The sequence below is a fragment of the Arachis ipaensis genome, chromosome B10 (genome assembly GCF_000816755.2).
Source record: "Arachis ipaensis cultivar K30076 chromosome B10, Araip1.1, whole genome shotgun sequence".
Taxonomy (NCBI): Eukaryota; Viridiplantae; Streptophyta; class Magnoliopsida; order Fabales; family Fabaceae; genus Arachis; species Arachis ipaensis.
This window is the reverse complement of record NC_029794.2, coordinates 43,082,705-43,092,883: the sequence shown is the minus strand read 5'-3', so window position 1 is coordinate 43,092,883 and position 10,179 is coordinate 43,082,705. Positions and strand designations below refer to the sequence as shown.

At 36.5% G+C, this 10,179-nt stretch overlaps 1 long non-coding RNA gene across 1 annotated transcript in view; it reads left to right on the top strand.

Annotated features, from left to right (window-relative positions):
* LOC110268125 overlaps positions 1–8,368 on the top strand; it is a 10,901-nt gene extending 2,533 nt beyond the window's left edge. Inside the window, exons 2-3 of the long non-coding RNA XR_002356197.1 lie at positions 6,007–6,012; positions 8,358–8,368. This is a non-coding gene — a long non-coding RNA (uncharacterized LOC110268125). The remainder of the gene's footprint in view (positions 1–6,006; positions 6,013–8,357) is intronic.

The following is a 10,179-nucleotide window of genomic DNA, read 5'->3' as shown; positions in this document are numbered from 1 at the left end:
GATGCCTAAATTTACCTCGTTAACAAAAATAATTAAAAATAAGAATTCTAAATAAATTTTTAAAATATTTAAAATATGATAAAAATAATTAGTTTTTTCTTTTGGGATAACACAAACACTTACAAGCTCCTAACACAAGGACGTGAGCACCAGAGTCATACACAAAGTTAAGAAGAAACCAAAATAAACAAAAATTTAGATATTAAATATATATATTTTAAAATATTAGAAATTCGATTTTAATATTAATTTTTATAATTATTGTTACGAAGGGTAACCAGAAATTGATGGGTTGGACTTGTGAGATTGGCCCAATCGTCTGAAGGAGGATGTCTCCGACTAGGTTCGCATCATGGAGCCGTCGTCCGACTTGTGTGTGTGAAGGAACGCACATGGGGGGTGGTACCTGCAAAGACACTCCGATGCCTAAGTCAGCAAGGGTCTAAGCAAGTTTAGAGAGTATTAGAACTAAGAAATACATGAGGAGTGTCAGTGTATTTATAGTGGTGAACTAATAACCACCGTTGGAGTAGTTCCACCTTTTAAGGAGGATAACCGTCCCTTTATCTTAGGGAAGTTGAGATATGGCTCCTGGAAGTGGGTTGAGAGATTTTAGAGGCAGTTAATTATTTGAATGAGTGTTATCTACCAGCTAATCTTATATCCCGACTTCCCTGGGGTGGAGTCTGCGTCGTATCCGACCTCTTCTGGGGAGGTCGGTTACACGGGGAGGCCAATCTATGGATTGAGCCTTTTATCTTATTTGGACCTGGGCCTTAGTGTTGGGTCAAGGCGTGAACAGTGCCCCTACTTGGGTTCAATCTCTTTTACTTAAGAGTTGGATTCGAGTATTTAAACTCGGGCTTGTAGCCGACATGCTATGGAAACCGACGTGATTTTCGTAACCGACGTGATTTAAATTCAATAGTCGCGTCTAATCAAACGTCGCGTCCGTTAGAGTTTTTGTATTTACACGTGGGGTGGCAGTTACATTGATAACGGTGCGTTTCTTTAATGATCACGTCGATTTACCATTCTGCCCCTGGTGTGTTTATAAATGTTTTTCCCTCTCTTTCTTATGTTTTCTTTTGCATTCTGAAATCTCTTTTGCCTACACCCCGTATTTCATACAAAAACTCTTCCTTCTTCGAGTTTTTTAGTCGCTACCGTGCCTGATCCTTTTCGTGAACAAAGGTCAGTTCTTTTCTTTCTCCTCTTTTATCATCGAATGTTTTATTTTGCATCTTAGAGGAGTTTTTTGCGTGTTCGTAGTGAGTCTGTTGGTAGGTCTAGTGATTCTATCCTTTTTTTGAGGGACTGCCTTGGCCTTTTAGAAACCTTGTTTTTGATCTTTTTCCATTTTTCTTTGTAGGTTTCGTCGTCCTTTCAACTATTTTTTGCCGAAAAAAATGTATTCTTCAATTTCCGAGTGGGTAGATGGTATTGTCCTCGGGGAGGAGCCTTTAGTAGATACCAACTATCTCTCTGAACTTCGTGTTCATCATAAGGTTTGTTTCTTAGAGGAGGATGAGCCCAAGTACGAGTTGATTGCCTCGTGTCTTGAAGACTGGGTTTGTTTTGGGAAGGTTGCTGAGGATGACCTTCCTTTCTTTTTTGTGTATGATTGGTCCTTTACCCACATGGGGTTCTTCTACCATTTTCTGATTTTGAAATAGCTGTATTGTCTCACTGTCGTGTCATTCCTTCTTAGCTCCACCCCAATTCTTGGGGTTTCATGAAGATTTACCAGCTTATCAGCCGAGAATTAAATTTTCTGACTTCTTTGAAAATTTTCTTTTATCTTTTTCATATGACCAAGCCCTTTAGTGGGAAAAATAATAAGCAACAATGGGTGTCTTTCTGGGCCATTCAAGGTCGGAGAGTTTTTTCCATGTTTGACGAATCCTTTCATAATTTCAAGAATTTTTTCTTCAAAATCCAAGCAGTAGAGGGTCACCACCCCTTTTTTCTTGATGAACATTCCGTCCCCCTCTTTCCTCTATATTGGGTAAAGGCTTCTCCTGTTGATAAATGATGAGCGGATAATTTATATGCTTTTTGGCATTGTTTTTAGTATGTTTTTAGGAGAATCTAGTTACTTTTAGGGATGTTTTCATTAGTTTTTATGTTAAATTCACATTTCTGGATTTTACTATGAGTTTGTGTATTTTTCTATGATTTCAGGTATTTTCTGGCTGAAATTGAGGGACTTGAGCAAAAATCAGATTCAGAGGTTGAAGAAGGACTGCTGATGCTGTTGGATTCTGACCTCCCTGCACTCAAAATGGATTTTCTGGAGCTACAGAACTCAAAATGGCACGCTTTTAATTTCATTGAAAAGTAGACATCCAGGCCTTTCCAGCAATATATAATAGTCCATACTTTGCCCAAGTTTAGATGACGCAAACTGGCATTCAACGCCAGCTCTCTGCCCAATTCTGGCGTCCAGCGCCAGAAACAAGTTGCAAAGTGGAGTTCAACGCCCAAAATGGCACAAAAGCTGGCATTCAACTCCAGGAATAATCTCTGCTCGTGTAACATTCAAGCTCAGCCCAAGCACACACCAAGTGGGCCCCGGAAGTGGATTTATGCATCATTTACTTACTTCTGTAAATCCTAGTAGCTAGTTTATTATAAATAGGACCTTTTACTATTGTATTAGATATCTTTGGAACCATCTTTGGATTATATTTTGATCTATTGATCACATTTTGGGGGCTGGCCATCTCGGCCATACCTGGACCTTTCACTTATGTATTTTCAACGGTAGAATTTCTACACTCCATAGATTAAGGTGTGGAGCTCTGCTGTTCCTCAAAGATTAATGCAAAGTACTACTGTTTTCTATTCAATTCTTCTTATTTCGCTTCTAAGATATTCATTCGCACTTCAACCTGAATGTGATGAACGTGACAATCATCACCATTCCTTATGAACGTGTGCCTGACAACCACTCCCGTTCTACATTAGATTGAATGAGTATCTCTTAGATCTCTTAATCAGAATCTTCGTGGTGTAAGCTAGAATGATGGCGGCATTCAAGAGAATCCGGAAGGTCTAAACCTTGTCTGTGGTATTCCGAGTAGGATTCAATGATTGAATGACTGTGACGAGCTTCAAACTCGCGATTACCGAGCGTAGTGACAGACGCAAAAGGATAGTAAATTCTATTCCAGCATGATCGAGAACCGACAGATGAATAGCCGTGCCGTGACAGGGTGCGTTGACCATTTTCACTGAGAGGATAGGATGAAACCATTGACAAGGGTGATGCCTCCAGACGATTAGCCGTGCCGTGACAGGGCATTTGGATCATTTTCCCGAGAGAAGACCGAAAGTAGCCATTAACAATGGTGATGTATCACATAAAGCCAGCCATGGAACGGAGTAAGACTGATTGGATGAAGATAGCAGGAAAGCAGAGGTTCAGAGGAACGAAAGCATCTCTATTCGCTTATCTGAAATTCTCACCAATGATTTACATAAGTATCTCTATCCCTATTTTATTAATTATTTTCGAAAACCACATTACTATTTTATATCCGCCTGACTGAGATTTACAAGGTGACCATAGCTTGCTTCATACCAACAATCTCCGTGGGATTCGACCCTTACTCACGTAAGGTATTACTTGGACGACCCAGTGCACTTGCTGGTTAGTTGTGCGAAGTTGTGAACCATGGTATTGGCATCATGTTTTTGGCGCCATTACCAGGGAAAGAAAGAGCAATGAATTTTACATAATCAAAGTGTAATCACTATTTCTGCGCACCAAGTTTTTGGCGCCGTTGCCGGGGATTGTTCGAGTTTGGACAACTGACGGTTCATCTTGTTGCTCAGATTAGGTAATTTTCTTTTTGTTTTGTTTTCAAAAAATTTTTTCAAAAATCTTTCAAAAATTTTTCTTTTGTTTTCGAAAAAATAAAATAAAATAATAAAAATAATGTTTTCAAAAATAAATTATTCTATGGCTTCAAAACTTTCAAGAATGAATTCTAGAGTTTCATGGTAACATGTTGAATCCTATCTGGCTGAAAAGCCATACCCAAACTCCTTTGGGATTGGTCTTCAACTAATCACCTCAATGGATGTAATTCCATTCTAAAGCTTGACTAGCTATTAAGCCATGTCTAACCCTCAGATTGGAGCTTTAGACTAAAGAGTACAAGATTCCTGGAATTCATATTAAAGATTTTGGAATCCTTATTTTTCCTTTTTCAAATGATTTTCGAAATTTTTAAAAGAAAATACAAAAAAAAGAGAAAAAAAAATTCATAAAATCATAAAAATCAAAAATATTTTTTGTGTCTCTTGTTTGAGTCTTGAGTCATGTTATAAGTTTGGTGTCAATTGCATGTTCATCTTGCATTTTTCGAAAAATTCATGCATTCATAGTGTTCTTCATGATCTTCAAGTTGTTCTTGGTAAGTCTTCTTGTTTGATCTTTGCATTTGCATATTTTGTGTCTTTTCTTGTTTTTCATATGCATTCTTGAATTCTTAGTGCCTAAGCATTAAAGAATTCTAAGTTTGGTGTCTTGCATGTTTTCTTTGCATTAAAAATTTTTCAAAAATGTGTTCTTGATGTTCATCATGATCTTCATAGTGTTCTTGGTGTTCATCTTGACATTCATAGCATTCTTGCATGCATTCATTGTTTTGATCCATAACTTTCATGCATTGCATCATTTTTCTTATTTTTCTCTCTCATCATAAAAATTCAAAAATCCAAAGAAAAAAAAATATATCTTTCCCTTTTTCTCTCTTAAAATTTCGAAAATTAGATTTGACTTTTTCAAAAATTTTTAAAATCTAGTTGTTTTTATGAGTCAAATCAAATTTTCAATTTAAAAAAAAAATCTTATCTTTTTCAAAATCTTTTTCAAAAATCAAATCTTTTTTCAATTTTTGTTAGTTATTTTTGAAAATTTCAAAAATATTTTTCAAAAATATTTTTCTTAATTTTACATCATATTTTCGAAAATAACATCATCAATTAATGTTTTGATTCAAAAATTTCAAGTTTGTTACTTACTTGTTAAGAAAGATTCAAACTTTAAGTTCTAGAATCATATCTTGTGATTTCTTGTGAATCAAGTCATTAATTGAGATTTTAAAAATAAAATCTTTTTCAAAAAACTAATTTCTATCATATCTTTTCAAAAATATCTTCTTATCTTACCTTTTTCAAAAAAGTGATTTCAAAATATCTTTTCTAACTTCTTATCTTCTTATCTTTTTAAAATTAATTTTCAAAATTTGTTTCAACTAACTAACTAACTTTTTGTTTGTTTCCTATCTTTTTCAAAACCACCTAACTAACTCTCTCTCTCTAATTTTCGAAAATATCTTCCCTCTTTTTCATAAATTCTTTTTAATTAACTAATTATTTTAATTTTTTATTTTAATTTTCGAAAAAAAATCACTAATCATTTTTCAAAAACAGTTTTCGAAAATTCCCTCTCTCTCTTTTCTTCTCCTTTTCTTCCACTCACCTAAAGGGAACCTCTATACTTGGGAAAAAAAGGATCCCTATTATTATTATTTTTTTGTGCCCTCTTCTTTGTCATATGAGCAGGAGCAAGGACAAGAACATCCTTGTTGAAGCAGATCCAGAACATGAAAGGACTCTGAAGAGGAAACTAAGAGAAGCTAAATTACAACTATCCAGCAAGCACCTGTCAGAAATTTTCGAACAGGAAGAGGAGATGGCAGCCGAAAATAATAATAATGCAAGGAGGATGCTTGGTGACTTTACTGCACCTAATTCCAATTTACATGGAAGAAGCATCTCCATTCCTGCCATTGGAGCAAACAATTTTGAGCTAAAACCTCAGCTAGTTTCTCTGATGTAGCAGAATTGCAAGTTTCATGGACTTCCATCTGATGATCCTTTTCAGTTCTTAACTGAATTCTTGCAGATCTGTGATACTGTTAAGACTAATGGAGTAGATCCTGAAGTCTACAGGCTCATGCTTTTCCCTTTTGCTGTAAGAGACAGAGCTAGAATATGGTTGGACTCTCAACCTAAAGAAGAGGATAAATCCATTGGCGCGCTTCCAATTGCATTGGAAAGTAGACATCCAGGGCTTTCCAGCAATATATAATAGTCTATACTTTGCCCAAGTTTAGACGACGCAAACTGGCGTTCAACGCCAACTCTCTGCCCAATTCTGGCGTCCAGCGCCAGAAACAAGTTGCAAAGTGGAGTTCAACGCCCAAAATGGCACAAAAGCTGGCGTTCAACTCCAGAAATAACCTCTGCACGTGTAACATTCAAGCTCAGCCCAAGCACACACCAAGTGGGCCCCGGAAGTGGATTTATGCATCATTTACTTACTTCTGTAAATAATAAACCCTAGTAGCTAGTTTATTTATAATAAACCCTAGTAGCTAGTTTATTATAAATAGGACCTTTTACTATTGTATTAGATATCTTTGGAACCATCTTTGGATTATATTTTGATCTATTGATCACGTTTTGGGGGCTGGCCATCTCGGCCATGCCTGGACCTTTCACTTATGTATTTTCAACGGTAGAGTTTCTACACTCCATAGATTAGGTGTGGAGCTCTGCTGTTCCTCAAAGATTAATGCAAAGTACTACTGTTTTCTATTCAATTCTTCTTATTTCGCTTCTAAGATATTCATTCGCACTTCAACTTGAATGTGATGAACGTGACAATCATCACCATTCCTTATGAACGCGTGCCTGACAACCACTCCCGTTCTACATTAGATTGAATGAGTATCTCTTAGATCTCTTAATCGGAATCTTCGTGGTGTAAGCTAGAATGATGGCGGCATTCAAGAGAATCCGGAAGGTCTAAACCTTGTCTGTGGTATTCCGAGTAGGATTCAATGATTGAATGACTGTGACGAGCTTCAAACTCGCGATTTCCGGGCGTAGTGACAGACGCAAAAGGATAGTAAATTCTATTCCAGCATGATCGAGAACCGACAGATGAATAGCCGTGCCGTGACAGGGTGCGTTGACCATTTTCACTGAGAGGATAGGATGAAACCATTGACAAGGGTGATGCCTCTAGACGATTAGCCGTGCCATGACAGGACATTTGGATCATTTTCTCGAGAGAAGACCGAAAGTAGCCATTGACAATGGTGATGTATCACATAAAGCCAGCCATGGAAAGGAGTAAGACTGATTGGATGAAGATAGCAGGAAAGCAGAGGTTCAGAGGAACGAAAGCATCTCTATTCGCTTATCTGAAATTCTCACCAATGATTTACATAAGTATCTCTATCCCTATTTTATTAATTATTTTCGAAAACCACATTACTATTTTATATCCGCATGACTGAGATTTACAAGGTGACCATAGCTTGCTTCATACCAACAATCTCCATGGGATTCGACCCTTACTCACGTAAGGTATTACTTGGACGACCTAGTGCACTTGCTGGTTAGTTGTGCGAAGTTGTGAACCATGGTATTGGCATCATATTTTTGGCGCCATTACCAGGGAAAGAAAGAGCAATGAATTTTACATAATCAAAGTGTAATCACAATTTCTGCGCACCAATAAATACGGTCCAGGTGACTTGGATGAAGTGGAGGAGGCTATAGTGGGGTTTTTCCAGGAAGCTTGGGGGAGAGCCCCGTATCTGGATATGAAAAGGTTTCTTCAGGGGTCTCCGAATTTTGTGCGAACCCAAATAGGTAGCCTTGTTATTGATTTTTGATAGGGTCCGACTTGTAATCGTCCGGTTTATTATTTCCGACTTTCCGACTTGTAGACTAACCTTTCGTTTTCTTGGTCTTTCAGAAATGGTGAAGAAAGGTTCTAGCTCCTCTTACCGGAAGGTCCAAGATGCCAAGAAGAGATCTCGGGCTCGAGTCGATGCCGCAATGGCTGCTGGCACTCCTCCTCCTCCTCCTCCACCTCCTCTTCCTCGCAACGTGGGGACCTCTGAAGAGAGAACTTTTGCGTGGTCTAGAAATTCGCAGATAAATCCTCGTTGCAGGTATAGCTTCTAAACCAACAAAAGTCCTTTCTTACAAACGTTTTGGTTGTCACAAGTAACAAACCCCTTTGAAATTGATAACCGAGTATTTAAACCTCGGGTCGTCTTCTCAAGGAATTGCAGGGAGGTATGTTCTTATTATTGGTTATGAGTTTGTAAATTGGGGGTTTTTAAGATAAGGAGCAAGTAATTTAAATGACAAGAAAAATAAATCAATAATAATAAAATCTCTTGGCAATGTATAAGAATTTGGAATTTCTATCCTAGTTATCCTTATCAGGTCTAATGAGAATTGGATTTTTAATCCCACTTAGTTAAGTCAAGTGGACTAATTAGCTTGATCCTCAAGTCCTAGTCAATCCCTGTGGGAAGACTAGCTTTAGAGCGATCTAGATCAATTAGGAATCTGCCAATTTCAACCACTGCTGAGTTTGACAACTCAAGTGTTACCAATTACTTAACCAAAGCCAAAAGGAAGAAAATATCTAAAATAAATTAAAAGCATTCATAAATAGAATAAAACAATCATAAACTGAAATACCTTAAAATATATTAAATAGAACATTCAAATCTTAACATGGGAAGGTTCATAAGCTAAATTGGAACATTAACAAGTAAAAGAATTGGAATAATTAAAAATAGAAGAGAGACATTAATTAAAGAAAAATATTGGACCTGGTATTGAAGCAATAAAATTAAAAGGAATCCTAATCCTAAATCCTAAGAGAGAGGAGAGAGCCTCTCTCTCTCTAAAAACTACATCTAAAAACCTAAAATTGTGAATTATGAGCTTGTGATCATGAATGAATGGATTTCCCCACTTTATAGCCTCTAATCTGTATTTTCTGGGTCAAAAACTGGGTCGAAAACAGCCCAGAAATCGCTGGAGAAGAAATCTGCCACCCTGATTTCCGCACTACGACGCGTTCGTGTGGAGCACGCATTCGTGTCGCCTAGCGTCTGGGCAACTCTGGCATATTATATATCAAATCGAAGCCCCGGATGTTAGCTTTCTAACGCAACTGGAACTGCGTCGTTTGGACCTCTATAGCTCAAGTTATGACCATTTTAGTGCGAGAGGATCAGGCTGACAGCTTTTGCAGTCCCTTCAATTTCTTATATTCTTTCCACTTTTGCATGCTTCCTTTCCATCCTCCAAGCCATTCCTGCCCTGTAATCTCTGAAAACACTTAACACACATATCAAGGCATCGAATAGTAATAAGAGAGGACTAAAATTAGCTAAATTAAGATAAAAAAAAAACATGTTTTCAATCATAGCACAAAATCAGAAAGGAGAATGTAAACTCATGCAAATAGTATGAATAAGTGGGTAAAGAGTTGATAAAATCCACTCAAATTAGCACAAGATAAACCATAAAATAGTGGTTTATCAACCTCCCCACACTTAAACATTAGCATGTCCTCATGCTAAGCTTAAGAGAACTAAAAGAGTGAAGGGGAATGGTAAAATGTATGAAATGCAATCCTATCTATATGAATGCAACTACATGCAAAATGTTTCTACCTACTTGGTTAAAAGTAAACAAGTTCTCCAAGACAAATATAAATCAAATTCCACTAATTCAAATCATACAATAAAAGACAAGTAAATTTGTAAGAAGATAGCTCGTGAAAGCAGAGAACATAGAATCAAGCATTGAACCCTTACTAGTAGTGTATATCACTCTAATCTCTCAAGTGTATAGGGTAATTCACTCTAGTCTTCTCTAATCATGCTTTCTAAAACTTTGTTCTTCATCTAACCAATCAACAAATATTTAATGTACCAATGCAAACATCATGAGGTCTTTTTAGGGTTGTAATGAGGTTGAGATAAAGGTAAGGATATATGTATGGCCAAGTGAGCTTTATAAAGTGAATCCTTGATTAGTCTAAGATCTCAACTAACATATACATACTTTATACAATTTTAAAATACTTTACTTAGCTACCCAAATTTTTTCCACTTTTATATTACATGCTCAAACTTATTTTTGAATTTTGTCCCATGTGCATTGATTCTTTTTATTTTGCATTTGGGGTAATTCATATATATTTTTTTGTATCCCCTTATTTAATTACTTAATTATTATTTTTTTTCAATGCACATGGTAATTTAATTATTTTGATTTCACATGAGCATGCTTCCCAAATTTTTAAATAACTTATTCAATTTAATTTCCTACTTTTTC